Below are 23847 nucleotides of genomic sequence, written 5' to 3'. Positions count from 1 at the left end.
TTCTTTTTTCTTTCCATTTTCCCCAGTATGATTATCTTCTCCAGGGTATCCTATCTTCTCATTATGTGGTCAAAGTACTTCATCTTTGTCTTTGCCTTTAATATCCTTCCCTCCAGTGAACAGTCAGGCATTATTTCTTGAAGTATGTACTGGTTTGATCTTCTTGCAGTCCAAGGCACTCTCAGAATTTTCCTTCAACACCACAGTTCAAAAGCATCTATCTTCCTTCACTCAGCCTACCTTATGGTCCAGCTCTTGCATCCATAGGTTACTATGGGGAATACCACTGTTTTATTGACAGTTTGATGTCTCTACTCTTAACTATTTTATCGAGATTGTTCATTGCTCTTCTCCCAAAAAGTAAATGTCTTCTGATTTCCTGGCTGCAGTCTGCATTTGCAGTAATCTTTGTGCCTAGAAATATGAAGTCTGTCACAGCCTCCATGGTTTTCCCTCCATTTGCCAGTTATGTAGCATAAAGCAGTATTATATATTTTTAAATTTTTATATTGCTCTCTGTGGTCTTCAGTCCAAAAATTGATTTAGACTTCCACAGTGCAACAGCATGGGATTTTTCAAGAATATTCATGGCCAAGAGAGGATCTTGTAGTTGCTTGACTACATTTGGCCTTCACTTGGGCCAGAGGGTAATGTAACTGAATTTCATTTCTGTGACTATTGACTAAAAAATGACAAGTAAGGACTCGAGGTTATAAGCTTGAACTTCAAGAAAGCTTCATAGCACAAGGGAAATTATGAAAGATGAATTTGCTAACTAGACTAAACAAGAATGTGTGATACATCAATAGCACTTTTAGTTGATAAGTGAACTTCATCACCTTGATTCAGAACTATTTCAATATATTTTTTCAGGGTTTATTATGAAAAAGCCAAGCTATTTTATGAAAGCTCACTCCTGGGCTATAATGTTTATTTAATTTTTTCACTAGTTAAACTTTTCCCCTCACAGCCATCAGCAAAACACTGTTCCCAGGGTGATTAGAACAAGAATACTAAAAAAGAGAAAAGAATTACTCATATGCTATAGCTAAGCTATAACATACTAGTTGCTGAGCGCCATTGGGTTTTCTATATGTGATTCTGAAGACTGGTTTGGGACTTTGCAACAGATGTAAGTTTGATCCGGGTTATTCTTCAACGGAGGGATGGAATTGTGTGGGTTTTCCTGGGCTGCACTGTTATTACTATTTTGCATTAGCTGCTGTTCGCCTCCATTGTCTTGGCTTTTCGTGCCATCCCATGACGTGGACCTTCTTGTGACGACTTCACCCTTTGGACCTTGGACTGGAACTTGACTTGGCTTATCTCTTCGCTCCCAAACTCGGCTTGGCATCATTCTCATCTTTGTGGCTGTCTACTGTTGCTGACTACTGGCTTCGTTCCCGACCCTGACGCTGTCTCCTTATCCCGACTTCGGACCGGCTTGACTACGTTACAATGCTCTGCTCCTTTAACTCCTGGCTTAGCTTTCGTCTCCGCTAATTCTTCAGTGTCTTCCAGTTTTGCTTGTTTTTGCCGCTCACAGCAAAGAACTTTTAGCCCGGTTTGGGTTTTTGCTTCAGTTTGAAATCGCTGTTGTACTCCTGGGTTTTGGGAAAGTTTTTGGGGCTTCATAGCTGTTTACCTTTGTTTGTTTTGCCATTTTAAGCCTGCTTTGAGTTTTTGGGCTGAGTTCAAGTACCTTATGTTAAATATGGATTATATCTCTGGTTAATCCGGATTATATGACAGTTCATGTTTTTGGCGTTTTTTCTGTTTTGACTGCCTAATAACACTGAAGATTAAGTGTTTTAAGTCTCTGATAATTTACTAAACTGTTTTTGGATTATTACTTAAATAAACTATATTTTTCTCTCAGTTGGCGTCTGACCTTTGACAGGTAATACTGGAATGTATCTAGCATGCTAGGTAGCTCCACACTTGTATGTATGTATATAAATAGAGTGTGGTGAAATCTCCTTGTCTGGAGGTTTATAAACAAAGTCTGGGTAGCTCTCTGTCGGGTGTACTTTGATTGAGTTTTCTTGCATGGCAGGGGGATGGAATGGATGACTCCTGTGGTCTCTTCAAACCTTTTGGTCCTATGATTCTGAGTTTAAGAATATAGCAGTGGTACTAACTTTGCTGTAGGAAAGAATTGTATTTGGACAAAAGTTGTTAACTTGCATTGTTTGAGAAAATGCATGTCCTCAAGAGACTGAAAATAGTCTTCAGTGCTGGAATATTTGAGAGCTGTTCATCCTATTTCATTAGAACTCAGTATGGATGGCTTCCCATTTTGCTTCATTTATTTCAATTAAAGATGTATTACTCAAGCATTAAGAAAAATCTCTGTGTATACAGGAACTAGTCAATATGCAATAAACATCTTCCACAATGTTCATTGAGTTTTAATTAGAAGACTGAATTTTATACATTTCTTTTCCGAAGCAATATTGAATTTTATATATTATTTATAAAAACCTAAGTGGGTAATAGATTAAAAAAAAGTTTTGGATTCAAGCTGCTGATTAATCTTTCGTGACTTGAAGAAAACAAAGAAATTGCATTAAATTGAACATTACCTCTTCAACAACTTTTTGCCATTTTTAATCTTTTCTTGTTCTCTTTTTATTTTAAAAAAGGTTATTTCAACAAAAGATGATTGAAAAATAAAGATTGGTGCCTTTCTTTAATCTCCTACTTAATCATTTTTTCCCATTTTGATCCAGATTTGAAGTGCTGCTTGTATAAGAATACTGTCAGAGTTGTGAAGGTGAGAAATTGAACTCCCTAACATCAATCTTGTTATTATATCTGATTGGAGTAGACCCAATGAATGGATTCAATTTGTCTTTGTCTTGGCTCAGCATCCAAAAATTGATTCAATGGATCTCATATAGTAGGGATTAGGCTTGTGCAATTCAGCTGGAGGGTGATCCGGTTTTGGTATCCAAATTTTGTTGGGTACCCAGATCTCTTATCAGGAGTCTCCCAAAAATTGTCTAATAGAAAAATCTGTTTTCGGCTCAGCACCCAAAGATCTGGGAAGATCCGGCCAATTGGCGACAAAGGGGAACTTACAAAGCACTCTTTCCATTCCTGGGACCCTTTTCTTTCTTCCTTTCAAGGAAGTCTGAGTTTGAGGAATAGGGTTAAGGAAGCATATGCCACGTACTCCTGAATAGAAGGGAACAAGCCGTGCCTGGCAACCACATGGGCCCATTTCAGGAGAAAAATCATGGTGGTTGAACCCTTGCCATTACAGCCATCTGGAGAAGCTAAACAAGCTGAAGAAGCCAAGGGAAAATGATGAAAACAGATCCATGAACAAGCCTAGTAGGGACTAACCAACAGAATCCCAGCTTGTACCCCAATCTGTTTCACCAGACTGTGATGTGAAAAAAGTGATTGATGAAGAAAGTTCCTTGAATAATCAAGATCAACTAGAATTCTGCAATTTCAGTACTGCACTGTCAAGACAGAAGAAACAAAGTCATATAACCAACTTGAGGCAGGAAATTTAGCTACTTAAAAACCTGGAACAAAACTGTGTCTCTTTTTAACTTTTCCAACATAGACAAAACATAGATCAGATATTATAAAAGCCAGAAGAAGCTATTATACTTATATCTTGTTTGTGGACTTCTCATAAAAAGTATTGATTGTCCCCTGTGTGAACCAAGTGCTGGACTAGATAGATCTAGCATGGATTTTCTCATGGCCTTAATTTTTTAGTGATACGAGGCATCTTAAGGAAAACATCAACAGCTCAACACTTCATAATTTGTTTGGGATACACAGAAGCAAGAACACATCCTGCCTCTTGTATTCAATGTTGTCAAAATACTGAGGAAAAAAGTGTTAGATTGGCTTGATTGTGTTCAGAACATGAAGAGTAACCTGACATCTTATACAACCTACGTATCAGGGTTATTTTTTATGAAAGCGGTGATAAAAGCAGCATTGTGCCTCAAAATGGTGAAGCAGAGTTGAAGTCTTTAAAGTGAGAACAAATGCTATGCGGCTTGTGGAGGGCCAGGCGAGGCCAAATTAGTTGGCGGCCTGTTCCTGTCATTTTCCACAAAGACGGTTCTTTTTTCTGCAAAGAGAATGAATCACATATTTCCTTAACTCACTGCTGATTTTTTTCAAATAGAACAAGAACGTCCTTGATGCACACAAAGCTCTTGATGTGCACTGACAGAAGCATTCTAAATAATGAAACTGTTCAATAAAGCAGTACACGAGGAACGTTCACATGAGATCCCATGCACATTGAAAAGCAAACAGGAAACTTGGCAATGGGTGAACCATGCAGACAGAAAGGATAACATGAAAGTAAATGAATCCTCAAACCTAAACGCATTCGTTTTGGCTGTTGTAGTTTTCTTCAAGGTGTTCCAGGTACCAAGGTTGTCATGAAACCCAGTGACTTGGACATAGGAGGTTCAGATTCAAGCCTCTGCTCTTGTATAAAAATTGCTAAGTGGCCTTGAACAAGTCACTAGCTCTTTGTTTAAACTGCCTTATTGGGTTGCTGCGAAGAAAAGATACCTCTCTTTGAAAGACATGCAAGATCTGGTTATTCAATTAAAAATGCAATTCTCTCCAATATAGATGCAATTTTTCCAACTGCTCTATCAGGCAATATTAAAGTACTGCCACCGACATTATGGGGAAAAGACTTTGGAGTGATACTGCATCTTCATACATAAAATTAACATGACAAAGTTGTTTTAAAAGGTATAACCTGGAGATCACAACCAGACACAGTGAAGACATCTGCCCTTGCACTTTGCTACTCTGCCCAGTGTGGAATACATCCTCACCATGTTAAAACGGTAGATGTGGCTCTTAATGAGACATGCTGCATTATAACAGGATGTCTATGCCCCACACCACTGGAAAAATTATACTGTTACTTATTGTATCACCTGACATCCACTGGGAAGTAGCAGCCAGCAATGAAAGGACCAACGTATTGACATCTCCAGCCCATCTCCTGTTTGGATATAAGCCAGCACACCAATGTCTTAAATCAAGAAATAGTTTTCTAAGATCTACAGAGATACTCGCAGGAACGCCTCAGCAAGTGAAAGTCCAAAAGTGGCAGGCTAAAACCCAGAACATCAATAAGTGGCTGACACCAGATGAGAAACTCTCTCCTGGGCACACAGAAGATTGGGTGACTTGGAAGGCGCTGAACAAACTGCGCTCTGGCCCCATGAGATGCAGAGCCAACCTTAAGAAATGGGGCCACAAAGTGAAGTCCAGGACATGTAAATGTGGAGAAGAGCAAACCACAGACCACCTATTACAATACAGCCCTGAGCCCTGCCACATGCACAGTGGAGGACCTTATTATAGCAATACTAGAAGCACTCCAAGTGGCCAGGTATTGGTCAAAGGACATTTAATACAATGCCAATTTTAAAAAAAACAAACAAACTTTGTTTGTATTTTCAAATACATTACAACTTGTACCCTCTGTTTGCTTCTGACACAATAAATAAATAAATGCCTGTTTTGCTTCTAAAGCAGTCACTGAAAGGCAACTTTCTGAACATGAAACTATTTAGTTCTCATGGTGGGGTATTTCCAATTTTAATTTGAAATTTTGAAAGCAGTGGTGCCTCAGGTGAATTCTGTGTATGTGTGCATATGCATATGTAATTATTTGATTGTAATCATGCATATTTATACATTCATAAATCAGGCAATTAAAACATCATTTAGTATCACACATGAATTTCAAATAAATCTTATGTGGAAGGTGAAAGCCCCCAAACCATCACCTCTAACATACCTAATATGTAATGAGTGATACTGAAGCATATAAAATTAAATATGCACACTGTATGAAGTGAAAACCACAAACGCTGTTGTGTTCCTTTAAATAGGACCAAAGCTGTTGATGGACAGGTTTTCATGGACAGGGAATCCATGGGGCACCATGGGAAATCCATGGGGCAGTGGAGGAAACAGTTTGCCCCCTTCCCCATCACATGAGAGAAACCATTGCTGCCTGGCTTCTCCCTCACTATTCCCTGCTTACTCAATCAGAATATGGGCAGTCACCCGTGTTCTGAATTCTTCTTCCAAGCATGCTTTCAACATGGAGCCTTCATCTTCATCGCTATGATATATCACCTTGTTGATGGGAAGCTTCCCACTAAAGTGGAAATCATCTATCGGACAGATGGCAAGCTATTTAACCTCAGCAGACTGAAAGCCAAAACCAAGGTCACCACAACATCTGTTATAGAGCTCCAATATGCCGATGACAACATAGTCTGTGCGCATTCAGAAGACCTACAAGCCACTCTAAATACCTTCACAGAAGCGTACGAGAAGCTCAGCCTCTCACTGAACATCGAGAAAACCAAAGTGCTCTTCCAACAGGCACCAGCTAATCCCTCTGCAATGCCAGGAATACAGCTTAATGGTGTAACATTAGAAAATGTTGACCATTTCCACTACCTTGACAGCCACCTCTCCACAAAAGTCAACATCGACACTAAAATACAACACCGCCTGAGCTCTGCGAGTGCAGCATTTTTCCGTATGAAGCAGAGAGTATTTGATGACTGGGACATCCGTAGAGACACCAAGGTGCTTGTTGTAAAGCTATTGTCCTCCCAACCCTGCTCTACACCTGTGAAATGTGGACGGTCTACAGACATCACACCCAACTCCTAAAGCGTTTCCATCAGCATTGCCTCAGAAAAATCCTGCAAATCTCTTGGGAAGATAGGCGGACAAATGTCAGCGTGCTTGAGGAAGCAAAGACCACCAGCATTGAAGCGATGCTCCTATGCCATCAACTTCGCTGGACTGGCCACGTTGTCCAAATGCCCGATCACTGTCTCCCAAAGCAGCTACTCTACTCCGAACTCAAGAACGGGAAACGGAATGTTGGTGGGCAGGAAAAGAGATTTAAAGATGGGCTTAAAGCCAATCTTAAAAACTGTGGCATAGACATTGAGAACTGGGAAGGCCTGGCCCTTGAGCGCTCTAATTGGAGGTCAGCTGTGACCAGCAGTGCTGCAGAGTTCAAAGAGGCACAAATGGAGGGAATAAAGGAGAAATGTGCCAAGAGGAAGGCCCGTCAAGCCAACCCTGACCGAGACCATCTTCCACCTGGAAACCGATGTCCTCACTGCAGGAGAACATGCAGATCAAGAATAGGCCTTTTCAGCCATCTACAGATCCATCCCCAAGATAGCGAAGACGGAGAACCATCATCCTCGAACTACGAAGGATCGCCTAAGTAAGTAAGTAAGTTTACGGAGCCCTGCTGGAACTGGCTCTATGCCATGTGATGGGCTCTGTCAGGCTCCGTACTGGAACCGTGTTGAAAGCATACGATGAAGGGGCAAAAGCCCCATATGATAAGGTGGTAAGAGATCTCCTAGCACACACACACCCCCCCAATTACTTTCTCTTTTGATAATAGTTTTGAGGCTAGGTTGGCAACACTACTCCTGGTTGGAACTGCATAGTAAATCTGCAAGGCTGATACCAACATTTTAACCAATGGTTATTGGCATGTTCAAAGATTGACAACACCCATTATCCAGTATATGCACACATAATAAAAGTGAAAATCTGTATGTGTGTATGTGGCACAGGTGTCTGTTCACATACTCGCAATCAGAATCAAACACACAGCAGAGTATCCCGTGAGTATATACTGTTGTTGTTTTTTTAAAAAATACATTGATAAAACATTTATTTTTTGATATATGTAACTCTAAAATGCTTAAAGCCACTCTTTGTTCCTTTGTTTGACCTAGATCCCACTGTGTATAAAAACCTGTATCTCTAAGGAGAACAATTGTTAAGTTTGGAACTTTGTAAGTACATTGAAATGTATTCTTAATATGTGATGTTTAATTGATATATTTGTAGCATATGTTGATGTATATAATAATTTCAGACCAGTACTCTGTGGATGGGGGTGAACTACTGTAATTTCCAGATTCCCGGGGTAATTGTCCCGAAATATCAATCAGTATTCACAGCAGGCAATATTCAGTCAGTGTACCAAGTTCAGTCTGTGTGCCAAGTCATTCGTCATTGGCTGGGTTCAGTGGTCTTTGGATGGAGGTAAACTACAACTCCCAAAATCAAGGCCCCTTCCCACAAATACCTGCAGTATGTTCAGTAGGTCATGAGGCTTCTCTGTGTGAAGTGTGCTCCTAGTGCATTGTCGATGGGGGTCAGTGTTTATCTGGTTGCAGGTGAACTCTAACTCCCTTTTCCCCAAACTTGTCCAATATGTTGTATTGGTTATGGGGGCTCTGTGTGCCAAGTGTGATGCTCATTCATTGCAGGTGAACTATAAATCCTATTACCTACTACTCCTGAACTTCCAGTCCAGTTCCCCTCCAAACCCACCAGTAGTCAAATCTGGGCATATCGGGTCTGCATGGTAAGTTTGGCCAAGAACCATCATTATTTGGGTTCATAGCGTTCTGGGTTTAGGTGAACTACAACTCCTGTATATTCCCCAGTAGGAGTGACAGTGCTCTGATTTGATGCAGGGTGAACTACAACTTCCACCATGTGGAGTCAATCCCTAAACTCCTCCAGTAAGTTTAGTTGCAGCTCAGTTCTGCTCTGTTTGTTATGCAGAGAGATTGGAAAGGAAAGGACAGTGGGTGGGGCCATGCAAATTCCACAGCAATGGAGAACCCTGGGATGCCTGCCTGTGGTGGAAGAAAAAGCAAAATCTAGGATGAAATGGTTCGCAAACGAAAGCATTCCTTGGGTGGTGGGCTGTAGTGTTTGGGAAGGACATTGGCAGGGGCTGGGCTGTATGTTCATGGCGCTCGCAGTAACCACAATGTCAGTGGAAAAGAGTGACTTGCTAGATTTTTAACCCTGGGAAGTATAGCCTGTTTGTGGAGGCTAGAGGCTGTCTGTGTGAGCAGACATCTGTGCCACATACGGGTTTTTGCTTTTATTATGGATTTAGATTTAGATTTAGATTAGATTAGATTAGATTTAGATTAGATAGATTGTATATAACAGGCATGGGCAAACATTTTGATACATTGCATTTTAAAATTTGACAGACTTGATGGGCCAGTGGCAGATGGATGGAGAGTGTTTGTGTGAACTAATTGGAAAAAAAATGAACAAATTCCTATGCACACTGGTTATATCTTGTTTGTTGTGCAAAAAGAAAAAGAAAAGAAGGAAGGAAAGAATAATATACTGTTTAAAATAAAGAACAATTTTAACCAACTTAAACTCGACAGTATGTCAGTGGAAGACCCCAGCAGCCACGCAGTCCAACCCCCTTCTGCCATATAACAAAAGCACAATCAGAGCATCCCGAATAGATGGATCTACAGCCTTTTAAATAAATAAATGATAATAGCAGCAGCAACCCCAGGGGCCATCCAGTCCAACCTCCATCTGCCATGCAGTACTAAACAGACAGTCAAAGCACCCCCTGAATGGTGGAAGGCAAAAAGGATCTGCGTGACAAGGAAAGTAAGGGAAAAAGGCTTTTGGGAGGAGGAGAGTGTGCACAGCAGGAAAAAAAGAAGGAAAGCTTGGAAGGTGGAGAGGGAAGGAACTGCATGGCCCCTCAATATGCTTCCCGGAGCCCCAAGGAGCACATTTAGAGCAGTGCTTTTTAAACTATTTCAATTTACAACTCCTTTCTACTTAAGAAGTGTTTATGTGAAACCAAGAATGTAAAGGAGGGAGGGAAGGAAGTGATCAGTATGCAATAGAAAGAGAGAGACAGAGGGACAGAGAGATATTTGTTCACTTGAGAAAGAATGGAAAGCAGAGAGAGACATGAGAGAGAGAAAGATGAGAAAGCAGAAAAAGATGCACGGAAGTGGTAAAGGAAGGTGACACACAGATGTAGTTAAAGACAAACATGGCAAGCCTCAAATAAACATGACAGAAATCATGCTCCTAACAGCCTTGGACTACAACATCGGCTAGGCAGCAAACTGTCATTTTTAAAATGGGTAAACCACATAAGCAAGACATTTCCAAAACCTTGTTTATGCATAAAATAGCAGTAATTTGGCCACTGCCACCACATTAAAGATAGAATGTGGCCCCCACTGCCTTTGAGGGAGATTTTCTAATACAGACTCTCAGCTAGTGGAAGTTGCCCATTTTTGGCATCATGCAGTGATCTTCGCGCCTAGAAATATAAAGTCTGTCACTGCCTCCACTCTATTTGTTTTCTCCCTCTATTTGTCAGTTATCAATAGGTGTAGTTGCCATGATCTTGGTTTTCTTGACATTTAACTGCAACCCAGCTTTTGCACTTTCTTCTTTCACCTTGGTGATAAGGCTCCACTATGGATAGTAGAAGTTATAAATAGTGCAACCAGAAGGATGGGAAAGAAAGTGTATATGGTTACTTCTCTGGAAACAGTATTAAGTATATTTTTGTCATAAAATATGTAGAGAAATTAATTACACCTTTCAACTGCATGCAGCCAACTCTGAGTGGAAGTGATCATGATTATTTCTCAGCTTTATCTGGACAGTTTCAAATCTTCATGTCAACGCTTTTAACAACTGGAAGGTTTTTAGAACACAGATGCAGTACACAAGGCTTCTGATGGCCTTTGATAGTGTAAGATAAAGTGCAGTAGTTCATTTATTGTACATTGAAGCAGAGCTCACTACTCTTTCAGCCTTATCTACTGGAAAGCATAAATCAAATTAATCAGTGTACTTTCAGGCACAAATTGACTCTGTTCTTTTTCTGGTCAATCTAGATAAAGCTCTATGAACCCTAGACCATTTTTATCAATTGTCCATTTTTTCCTGAAAATGTCCTGTGTTTGGATTAAGTGCAATTTTTAGTTCCATGAATAATGGGTCTATTATAGGTGATACTAGATTCAATTGGCCTAGTATATGTGGGACTAATAATAGGATCTGAGCATTAAATTTGTACTTACGAGGCAATATCCGATACGTGGGTGTGACTCATGCCAAAAATTTAAGAATCGAAACTAACCCCATACCTTTTCGTTTTAGTTTTGTAAATCTCGGAAGGCTCCCAAAATCAGTTTCATATTCAGTGCAAGCAAGCAAAGCAAAAAGCAAAGCCAATGGCTGCCTTAGTAAATTAATGTAAATTAATGGAGTCTTGGAACTGGGAAAAGATGGAGCAGTGTTTTCTGGAAACAGCACAGAACTCTGGGAAATGTAGTTTGTTAAAGGAGGGAACCTATGCCAGAAAATTCAAAAGGTCCTGCCCTAAACTACATTTCCCAGAATGCACTGCTCAGCATCAGAGAGGTTTGCCCCTCCATAGTCAGCCAGAGTTCCAATAAATTATGATTTTTGTTCCTGGGTTATAAATGACATTTCCTAATTGGTTCTATGATAAAAACATGGCAAAAGTTTATTAAAGGGCAAAAACTTTGTCTTTGCACAAAGGACATCATGTTATAGCATATAATCATTCACCCATTTAACAAAGTTTTTGGCAAATCCAGCCTGGAGTAGAACTACTAAACAGGAAATAACACTTTCAAAGTAGGAACATTTTTCATTATTATTATTATTATTATTATTATTATTATTATTATTATTATTATTATGATACAGCAAACAAGATAGATATGCTGGATTTCGTATCACAAAATCACAAGTCGAACACTTCCCAAGTGTCTAGGACTTTGTGAAGTATTTTCGGATGATGCGTGCAGATCCCAGTAGGGTGGCCTTTTGCAGTTGGCAGATCATAATTTTGTCAATGTCTATTGTTTCCAAATGCCGGCTGAGATCTTTTGGTACGGCAAAATATTATTATTATTATTATTATTATTATTATTATTATTATTATTATTATTCAGAGGCTGGATGGAAATCTGTCAGGGGTGCTTTGATGCTTTCTATACTATGGTTTTTCTTTCTGGGTTATAAATGACATTTCCTTATTGGTTCTATCATAAAAACATGATGAAAGTTTATTAAACTGCAAAAAGTTTGTCTTTGCATGAGAGACATTGTGTTATACCACATTTTGCTACCAATGTAACTTTGTCATCCACCCATTTAAGAAAGTTTTTGGTGCAAAAATAAAATTCCTCATGTAGAACCACTTTTAAAGTAAGAACTACACAATAAAACTGGAAATAATACTTTCAAACTAGGAAGATCTTTTCTTTATTATTTAAATGTTATAACTTCCCCAAAAATCCATGGATAAGTGAAACATTCTGAAATTTCGTGAGCTAAGAGTGGTAAATGTCTTCTACGACTGTAGTGATTTTCACCCCAATAGCTGTAAAAATGAGGGAGAAATGAGCCCCTGAATTTTCCCCAATTATAGTAATTCTGCACAATTACTATAACGAAATAGTAATGAAACTCTGTTACTCTCATTATAGTAATGAATTTTTCACTAACTATACTTCAGAAACACTTTAGAAATGAAACACCGGCAACCCCAGTTTTGTAATGACCTTTGAGTCATTTAAAATGGATTACACATCCCTATTAGATACATCTAATATACTTAGTAAAATAACATGCCCCTATAATATATAGGGGTGAGCCTTGAGATCTTATCATGCACACCATTTTAGTAAGAAACCTGTGTTTTAAGAAGACTGAATGAGGATTTCATACATACCCCTTCAGACCGAGATCTCTCCTCTCTGTATAAAATAATGCACCTTGGACTTATCACATGGAAGAGAGGTGACTCTTCCCAATCTCAGATGTTCCTTCACGTCACTGTATTTTTATTTATTTATTTTTGCAGGTCTTGCACAGTGATGCAATTTTCTGACTTCTGTGTAAAAGACGAAACGTAAAAACATATTTTTGGTCATGTTGTCTTTTATCCTCTTCTGTCAAGAAAAACCCCACAATCTGCTTAATCCATTTTTTTTCAATGGGAAACTCATGATCTGCTAAACCCCCTTTAGACAGGAAAACACCTCCATATGCTAATACACTTCTTTCAGTGTGAAACTTGGGATTTGCTAACCCCTTTTTTTCCAGGCAAAAACCACTGTCTGCTAGTCTATTTCTCTCATTGGGAAACCTGAAATCTGTTACCAGGGTGAGCTGCCACCATTTACTTGCAGATTGTTGTACCATCACATGTCAAATACTGTGCTTTTGGCATGCACATAGAAAGGGTTAAAGGTAAAGGTTTTCCCCTGACATTAAGTCTAGTGGTGTCTGATTCTGGGGGTTGGTACTAACCTCCATTTCTAAGCCGAAGAGCTGGCTTTGTCTGTAGACACCTCCAAGGTCATGGTGCGGTACCTATTGATCTACTCACTTTTCAATGTTTTTTTGAACTGCTAGGTTGGCAGAAGCAGGGGCTAACAGCGGGAGCTCACGCTGCTCCCTGGATTTGAAGAATCGACCTTTCAGTCACCAAGTTCATCAGCTCAGTGGTTTAACCCACTGCACCATTTTAACCGGTTAAAATGATACAATGATAATATTTTGAATTGCTGTTCCAGGTGGAAGGGGGGAATGGGGGGAGGGCAGAGGAGCGGGTGATACATTTCAAAGGATCGTTTAAAATGTCATTTAAGGATTAGTTACTTTTGGGATTATGTATACTGAAATAAGACATGTATTGTAAAAATTTGTTAATTGTTGGGATGTATCAAATAATTTTTTTTTTTAAAAAAACCCACTGTCCCATGGCGAGTGGTGCACATAGAAAAAAAGGATGAGTGAAGATTATTGGAATCCCATCTATCAAACAGTACTGTCTGGAGATCCTTTGCATATGGCTTCCTACGGGATACTGATGAAATCGTCCAAGCATCATGTCATGGGACCTATAAGAATCAGTATACATCAGAGATAAGATATTTTACTGTGTGGTAAAGTCTTTTGTCTGGGAAACTCTCCATCTTGGTGTGAAGAGTCTAGGTGGATGTTGACATTTGAAAGCTGTACGCTCTGGCAAGTATAGAACATGATGAACATTCGGAATCCAATTGTTGGAAATGAAGAAGCATCAACAGGTGTATATATAGAGGAAGTGGGAACAAAGGGGAACCTGAGGTGCATGCCTGCTGTCTTCATTTCACCTTTGTTTCTTAGATCAAAGCAATGGAAGGTATTTTGCTTCCTGCCTACATGCAGAGATCACCCCCCTTCCCAAAAAAATTAGTACTTTATTACCTTTGAAACATGAGTCACAGAGACATGAGTCACAATTAGGGACTCTGCTACCAAAGTCAGACAACTATTGTTCTATCTCAGATGAATTCTCTGAAATAATAAATACAAACGTTTCCTTTTTTTAACCTTATCAGAAGGTTCTACACATTTTCTTTTTGTTTCCTACTGTAAGCTCATATATAACACTGGCTATGATGCATGCTACTCTGTTATAGGTAAAGGTAAAGGTTTCCCCTGACATTAAGTCCAGTCATGTCTGACTCTAGGGGATGGTGCTCATCTCCATTTCTAAGCCGAAGAGCCGGCATTGTCCGTAGACACCTCCAAGGTCATGTGGCCGGCATGACTGCATGGAGCGCTGTTACCTGGGACCTTTCAGCCTGCAAGTTCAGCAGCTCAGTGCTTTAACACACTTCGCCACCGGGGTTCTGTTATAGATACCAAATATTTCTACACTTTTTTTATCGTGTCAGAAGTGACTTGAGAACATACTGCAAGTCACTTCTGGTGTGAGAGAATTGGCCGTTTATAGAGATGTTACCCAGGGAAGGTCCAGATGTATTATCATCCTGTTGGGAGGCTTCTCTCATGTCCCCACAAACTAGAGCTGAGAGACGGGAGCTCACCCCATCTTGCAGATTTGAACCGGCAACCTTCAGGTCAGAAACCCAACCTTTAGGTCAGCAATGCAGCTGGCACAAGGGTTTAACCCATTATGCCACCGCATAATATATTATGCCGATATTATTTCTATAATAATATCATTCCCTGGTGGCACAACGCGTTAAAGCGCTGAGCTGCTGAACTTGCGGACCAAAAGCGCTGAGCTGCTGAACTTGCGGTTCAAATCCCGGGAGCGGAATGAGCTGTTAGCCCCAGCTCCTGCCAACCTAGCAGTTCGAAAACATGCAAATGTGAGTAGATCAATAGGTACCGCTCCAGCAGGAAGGTAACGGCGCTCCATGCAGTCATGCTGGCCTCATGACCTTGGAGGTATCTACGGACAACACCGGCTCTTCGGCTTAGAAATGGAGATGAGCACCAACCCGCAGAGTCGGTCATGACTGGACTTAGCGTCAGGGGAAAACCTTTACCTTTTATCCTTCCAAATGAATATGAAAAGCCTTAATCTGCAAACAATGTGCCTGTTTAAACTACTGAGACAGAATCTTAAAAGAGAGAAGTCTGCTAGTACATTATGAGTGCTTTCTGATTCCAACTGGGACTAGAGAAATCTTAAACCGTGGCCTTGATCTAACTGAAATCTCTAGCACAACCAGCCATACTGCCACACCTGCCACAACTCTTTTTCCTTTTCTCTTGTCTAGCCAGATTCTATTTTGTAAGATCACCAATGTGGAGCCCCCGGTGGCGCAGAGGATAACTTGAAGGTTGGGTTGCTGATGTGAAGTTTTCAGGTTCGAATCCAACCCGGGGATAGCGTGGATGAGCTCCCTCTATGAGACATGAGAAAAGCCTCCCACAAAGATGGAAAAAACATCAAAACATCTGGGTGTCCCCAAGGCAACATCCTTACCGAAGACCAATTATCTCATACCAGAAGCGACGGAAAAACAAACCCCATTAATAATCTTCATCCTTGGTAAATCAGACATGGATAATGTCTGATTTACTGTATTTAATTAAATGCAATATTGTACTGACTTCACTGTCTCCGCCTCCTTCTCTCTGAGCAAAGAATGTGAATTTTGATTATGTTGTCAGAAGAATGCTGTTTTTAAGAATGACATGCAGCCACATTTATCTCGCTTTAAAAGAATGTGTTAAACATGGTCAGAAGAGGCCCAGTCTGACAATGATACTTCAACTATGATTCTTCAATTATATGGGATGTCCCTTATTTAAAAGTCAGAAAACTTAATAGGTCTAGCAGATGGCTCTTATTATAAGAGATACTCCTAACCAAGTGTTGGAGAGGTTTTCCTTTGATATAGACAAAATGAGGTGACACAAATTCCAACATTATTGAGTGTTTTTTATATATAAAGACAAATATTTTCATCATATAATTTATCAAAGCAGACCATATGTTAGCAGAGAAATGCATGGCTAGGTTATGTGAAATGGACACTTTGATTTACTATTTCAGTAGAATGCCTTCAATTATTTAATTATTCATCATTTTCAAGTGGTTTATATTGCTTGTATATCCTTTTCAAATTCCTCAATACGTATCTGCTTTCTAAAGTGAACCACTTGGAAATCCCACTGTTTTAAGCAGTATTCGAAATAAAATAGTAAGCAGAGATGTTTACTGCTTAGTTCTGTCTGCAACCTTTCCTCCTGCTTTTCAACCTCCTTGTATGTCACTGATACACCAGCAACATCAGGTATCAGATGGCACATCTGTTTTACCTGGGATGAGATAGGAAATTTCTGTGGGGATGTATAGCTAGTTTCATTTGGGAATTACTGTCAGGGAGAACTTGAAGATGAGGCTGTCAGACTGACAGTCGACACCTGTTTATTATCATATGAGAAGACAAATGAATTTGGTGAGCAGTGTCTCAGAGCTGAAGCTTACATAAAACAGACACAGATGTGATGTTAAGAAGACAAGAGCTATCAAATCCATCATCCTGTTTTCAAAAATCACCCTGTCATGTGTTTCTAGCAGGTTCAAAAATGCAGAAGAAAGACAGTGGGATCCCCACCCTGTAGGTTCACACATCTGGCATTCAGAGGTATATTGCCTCTATACACAAAAGCTCAATTTTCCTTTTCATAGATCTAGCCTTTATATTAATGTAACCCACCAGGATGGAATCATATATTCCCCAAAGATGTTGGACTTCACATCCCAGAAGCTGTAGCTAGAATATCCGATTACGATAAATGCCAAAAACCACAGTCTGACAACATCAGAAGAATTAAATAATTTTCACTGCTTGTCTCACCCTTTAAAGTGTTCTCTAAGCTATCAGTCAACACTACATCTAGTGACAGAGAAACTGTGTCATGTGAAACAGAACTTTCCTTTTCCATTGTGGAAATTAAAGAAAATTGTGAACATTTGTTTTTTAAAAAGATATCAAATTTTATTACACCATAACTGGGGAAAGGAGAATTGGTGGGTTAACATTGCTTTGATGCCTGTCAATTTCCTAACCTGCAAGTGTTCCAATATTAGGGTTGGTGTACCATTAGACAAAATGGTACATTCACTTTAAGGGGCAGATTTGGGGTATTGGGGTTGTAAATCGGGTCATATGTACAGATTTAACTAAACATGTACAATTGATTGCCCTCTTATGATTTTTTGCACAGCCCTACTACACAGGCACTGGAGGAACTGGTCGGAGGCTGCAACAGTGGCCACAAAGATCTGCTGATTGTGGATCACTTATTGAGTCCAATAGAATGTGCTGATGGTTATTACCATGTCCATTTGGGATCATCACTAGACACAACAAATGGAGACAAAGGGGCAAAAAGTTGGAGTTTCCATGGGATCTCTGTGGCTTCCTCAAGGGGGAGATGTTTGTTTACCTTCCAGCAAGCAGTGGTTAATTTTTTTCCAAATGCTTCAGTGCTAGCCCTGTCCTGATGTGTGCACCATGTTTCTCAATTTCAAATTTCAGATCTACGTGGGATATACATTGATTCTGGAATTTCTGGTGAGTTCTTTTAATACAGTCTTTTAGGCTCATTGGGGGTGTGCATTTTGTAGACACCTTAATCTCAAGATGAGATTGAACTGTATTATAATGTCCGTGTAGAACCTCCCTCTGTTAGAGGACATCGCTTTGTCTGTGTCTATTTTGACTCCCCGACTTGGTCTGTTGGAATTCATGAAGCTGGTTCATCATTTCATCAGGAGCAGTGAAGGACTTTGCTCTGTCAAGGGTGTTAAAGTAGGAGTTGACTTGAAGGCACGTAATAGCAATGATATTATATTGACACAAAGATAATAATAGTTCTTGGCACTTTGTGGGGGAAAATTTTTTGCTATAACCTGACATTATCCCAGATAGCAAAATGTCTTGGGCCTGCTCAGCCCAGGGTGACATTAGAGGGAAACCTAGCATTCCCAACTCATACAAATCTAACTTTGCACTGAATGTTTTTGTATATTGAAAAGATAAAATCTGTGTTTAGTTACATCCCATCTCCCCTCTTTGATGTAACTCAAAGGGGCCTACAGAGTGGTCCCAGGCCATTAACATTCCACTTTTTGCCTGGAGCTGGATTCAGACCTGCTAAACTTTGCAAAGGTCACTCTATTATGTGCTTTTAACCCTGACCAGGCATGTAGCCGAGGGGGGGGGGGGCTTGAGGGGCTTCAGCCCCCCCCCCCCCCCACAAATTCTCAGGGTGGTCCACAAGAAAGCCTTACATTTATTATTTAAACTGTTATGTTTATTCATATCATGATCTGATCACCATGCTCAATATATCCCATATGCATGGGGGTATTGGGAAAACAATACAAAAGGTTTGCTAGGGTATATCCTCTCTCACCCAGACTCAGCCCCCCCCCCCCCCCCGAATCAAAATCCTGGCTATGGGCCTGACCCTGACTGATAGGGCATTTGGTTGTGACATCAACTAGACATGCTGTTCCTTTATATAGGCTCAGAGGAGAGAAAGACCCTGGAGGGTCTGAATCTCAAGGCCATATTTTTAATAACAAAATGCATTTTTTTATTTTAAGCAAAGCTAGATGCTCATGTCACATGGAAAAATGCTTTGATGTTAAGTTGTAGAGAACATGCTTGCCCCAAAAGTTCATTGGAGCTTGAGTAGCAAAGGAAGTCATTTCAAATTTGCCTCTTTTATGGTAGGAGAAGGTAGGTGTGAGTCCCTTGGGTCTCATCCCTCCTGAGAGAGAGATTCTATTTCACTTCCCTCTGTAACTGTGTTTGGCAGCAAAGCTGGGACTCTAGATGACTCACTTGACTCACATGCATTTGTTGAATCTTTTCTCCCATTAGCAACTGTGAATGATATTGTGCCATTCTACATCTGCATCAGGGACTAGACGATGGCTTGGGGCAGAGCCTATGACAGAGTAGGAAGAGACAGGGACAGTCTCCCAGGCTCAGCCACAAGCTTGGAATGGATTCTTTTCATTCTGGGCTCCAGGCTTACTATGTCCTTTCTGATGGGCTGGCAGTCATTGACCACTGTGGGTTCTCCCCACTCTCAACTTCTTTCTCTAATGATTTGGTATAGAATAGAGGACAGGAAAGGGGAAAGACTGTAATAGTTCATGACTTGACCTATGAGAAATGCATGCTCAGAGGCCAAACAGAATTTCAAAGGGAATCACTGCAAATAACTTGTACTGAGTTCCTTAGTTTCTTGTAATTAATTCCCTTTCACAACCACAAGGATGACTCCAATTTATCAAGGGACAAATTCATTCCTTTTTGTACAATAACTGTATCATTCAGTTCATTATATAGTTACAGAAGTATCACCACACCAAATGGTGGAGGGATATCACATGGTTCAAGTGTTAAGTTCTGCTGTGCACTATGTTGCTGCTTCACACTCCATTATGGGTGATGAGAAGATGAGAACATGTGCAAGAAGAAAGTACCATATGTTTATTATCACAGCTTTGTAGCATGTAGATAATAAGTATGTCCAAAAATTCGTTTTGAATCTTATATCGGATTGATATCGGATTTGTTCTCGCTTTTTGAGACGCATTCCAATACGTTGTCTCACAGCGCAACCAGCAATGTATTTTGAACCATTGTTGGCCCATTCTCTAATTGTCTCTTAATGTTTCGTTAATTTTTTTCCCAAAAAACTTTTAAAAATATATTTTAAAAAATATTTTTTAATTTTTTTTTTGTTTCTGCAACCTACCTTGAATGTGAGCTTAGTGCAGCCTAACACGGCTGCCGCTCCCCGGCCAATCAGAAGCTTCCATGATGGACACAAAGGTGGGGTCTAGGGTCCTCTGCGTCCACGTGGAAGATTACCATAAAAGCCCATTGTGTAGCCTGGGTGAGCCATTCTGGGCTGGGCTTTGCGTGGAGAGGGTGGTGGTCTGCAAATGGAGAGCAAGCAAGCCTCTTGAGAGAGAGAGGGGGGGTGAAGCGGCCCGGTCTGGCTGTTCCCACAGAGGGTTAGGGTTTTGTTGCTGGTTCCTTCTCTTAGCAAGGGAATTTCTAGTTTTCAAAGTATCTTTGCACACCTTGCCAGGGCATTGCTTGGTGTGGTGGTCACTGGTCAATTTCTAATTGAAGGCATTGGGCTGAGGCTTGTGGGATCACATAGCCAGAAACACCATTGATTTCCAGTGTCCTTCTTGCTTACAAATATAGCAAGGGAATTTCTAGTTTTCAAAGTATCTTTGCACACCTTGCCAGGTCATTGCTTGGCATGGTGGTCACTGGTCCATTTCTAATTGAAGGCATTGGGTTGAAGCTTGTGGGATCACATAGCCAGAGACACCATTGATTTCCAGTGTCCTTCTTGCTTACAAATATAGCAAGGGAATTTCTAGTTTTCAAAGTATCTTTGCACAACTTGCAACGTCATTGCAAATTTGATCAGGATAGCTCAAGAAATGAGGGTGGGAGAGCCCTGTAGAAGTCCCTCCCTGAGTTCCTTTTTTTTTGGGGCGATTGCGCATGCGCGTCCACCATTTTAGAAACATTTAGAATCATTACAAATTTTCGGATATATCCGAGATTTTTGGGTGAAAAATTCGGAAATACTTTCTATATCGAAGCGCCAGCGCCCCCAACTTTAGAAACGAAAATTGAAACATTTCTTTCATCGATCAGACATGCCTAGTAGATAATCTAAAGAACAGCCAAACACAGACTAACCATGAAAAACATGGAAATAAATAGTTACTTTTAAAATTGCAACTGGAACAGTTATTAACTGTTGGGGGGTGTTTGTGAGGTGCAATTACACTCCTCCCACCTCAATTAGTAAACACTTTCAGGACTAACACCTTCATTCTACTTTAGGTAAAAAAATGCATGGGAATAGATGTTAGCCCAATGAGCATAACCTCCCTAGAGACATTATAAGTATTAATATTTCTGGGAAGTAAATCACCATTAACCATATTCACATTCAGCCTATTTCTCCATGTGATTGTGAAGAAAAATGTCAGAACAAATAGGCATGTCTGTCTTTGTCACAAAAGTAAATTGTTTCCTAGTCTACTGCGCCTAAAGTTAAATAATTCATTCAGGAAATGTCAAGAAATCTCTCATTAGATTCTACATCTATGTAGTATCATTTGTAGGCTGCCTTGAGTCCCTCCAGGGGTTGAGAAAAGCAGGATATAACTATGGTAAATAAATTTAAAAAACCTGTTTTTCAAAATGTGATCCACAAGATGAGAATGAACAACTGTAAAAGTGTTCTCCACATTGCACAAGATTATGAGATTTTGCTCATCTTTGATGAGCTATCATAATTCCAGATTGATATGCAGAAATGTTTACCATTAAAAAATCTATTTTTAAAGATACGTTTTGTGTAAAAACATATATTAACCAAATCTAGATGTTTTTACTACAAACTACATTTCCACTCAAAACATCTAATGAAAAACATCATTAAAAATATTTGGAGATGTTTCAAGATGCCCTTTCTTGTCAAGGAGAATAATAATAGCCAAATATGTTGTTTACATCTTTAATCATTTGTGTGTACTCATTTTAAAATCCAATGCTGTTCAGTGATTAGTATGTCAGTCTATTGGGCAAATGCTAATTACTTGCTACTTACATAAAGGGATTTGACTTTTTCCTGTCCACACCACACTCCTACAATCCTATTGTATTGGAAGCTAATACAGTAGAGTCTCACTTATCCAACATAAACAGGCCGGCAGAACATTGGATAAGCAAATATGTTGGATAATAAGGAGGGATTAAGGAAAAGCCTATTAAACATCAAATTACATTATAATTTTACAAATTAAGCACCAAAACATCATGTTTTACAACAAATTTGACAAAAAAACCAGTTCAATATGCGGTAACACTATGTAGTAATTACTGTATTTACAAATTTAGCACCAAAACATCACAATGTATTGAAAACATTGACTACAAAAACGTTGACTACTAAAAGGCAGACTGCGCTGGATAATCCAGAATGTTGGATAAGCGAATGTTGGATAAGTGAGACTCTACTATATATCCATATGCTGAAATCTGCTTATGCCAGGGAATTGTGTAACTTTCTGGATGTTTTGGAATTGCAGCTTCCAGAAGCTCTAGCTAACATAGTCAAAGGTGAGGAATTCCCAGAATTTCAATTTGATAGCTCTTGGAAGGCTACATAATTCCCATTCATTTTCTAAACCTACTCACATTGTATTATCATTGCTGATTGACAAAAGCATCACATGTCAGAATGCTCACAGTGGTCCCCTGTATCAGAGCCTTTAAATGGAAACTAGCTTGTCTCTTCTAGTGTTCACAGTGAGGACACTTGGGTGGACTTCTAAGGAAGTCTGCAAAATTGGTTGTTTATGAACTAGATAGACCCATTGCTCTATAACAATTTAAAATAAAATAAGGGAGGACAATTCCCAAATACTGCAAGCATAGAGAGAGGCTGGAGTCATAATTTAGGATGCTTCTATATGGGACTGTTACTGGGCATCATTCTCAGGAGATTCAAACAGTGAGAACTTCCATTTGTAGTTCTGCCATGTTTTCTAGCAGTTCCTTCTGTCATTTTTCTTACAAAAAAGTATATAAATAAAATAAAATTCTATGGTGTGGGGAAGAAAAGGGAATAGCTGCACAATGAGCTCTCTGTTTCACATATCAAGGGAATACTCAAAGATAACTACCATTCTTGTGATCACATTGTGTCATCTGAGCAATGCCAGGTATATACGCTCATAATGCCATAAAATGGTGCTGGCTTTCAGGCAAGTTTTCTCCAGCTTTGAAGCTTCTTGGACAGATGTGGATTCTGGTTTCTTTATGGACTCTGTAGGTTTTCTTTGCAGTGGTGGCAGCACTAGGAGAGGTTATCATGCTTATTAACCATAACGCCTCACAATGATCCTACATTGGAATCATTATGTCTAAACAAAATTACAGCTAAAGTCATATTGCATTACATTTTTAAAAGAGGGAGAGACACAGCGACTGCCCAAAGCTAGAACTGCAGACATAGCTTATTTCTAATCTACAGTTCCACGCAGTTACCATTTTCAATTAATTAGTATTTGATGAATCAATGCAGAAATTGCCATTAATCCAATAGATATACTGTAGTTGTGACTAGCAATCAAATATAGGGTTTAATCAAACGATGAAAATAACTATCTTTGAAAATAGCTAAATGCACATCTTGATAACTTCTGAGAAAATGGTGATCTAGAACCATGTATTAGATAAAATGTCTGGAGAAATAATAAATCACAAAGCTTCAAAACATTTAATACAGTTTGAAGGATATATTCATGCCTAAACTGGACACATTAGTACATAGGTATATGCCACTTACAATCCAGGAAGGGACACTACATAAAGATGGTGTTCCTAAATACAGGTCTTATAGACATCCTAAATGAAGTTGCTTCCTGTGTAGGGAAAAAAGTCTATTGCAATGTACAGATTACCACATTGGATTTAGATACATGTACTGAAGTCAATGAATACCAATGGTTGATCCAGATTTTTTTTTTACCAAATACTCATATGATCATGTATAGGTTTA

This window comes from Anolis carolinensis, chromosome 5, assembly GCF_035594765.1.
Source record: "Anolis carolinensis isolate JA03-04 chromosome 5, rAnoCar3.1.pri, whole genome shotgun sequence".
Classification (NCBI taxonomy): domain Eukaryota; kingdom Metazoa; phylum Chordata; class Lepidosauria; order Squamata; family Dactyloidae; genus Anolis; species Anolis carolinensis.
Note: the sequence above shows the minus strand (reverse complement) of the source record.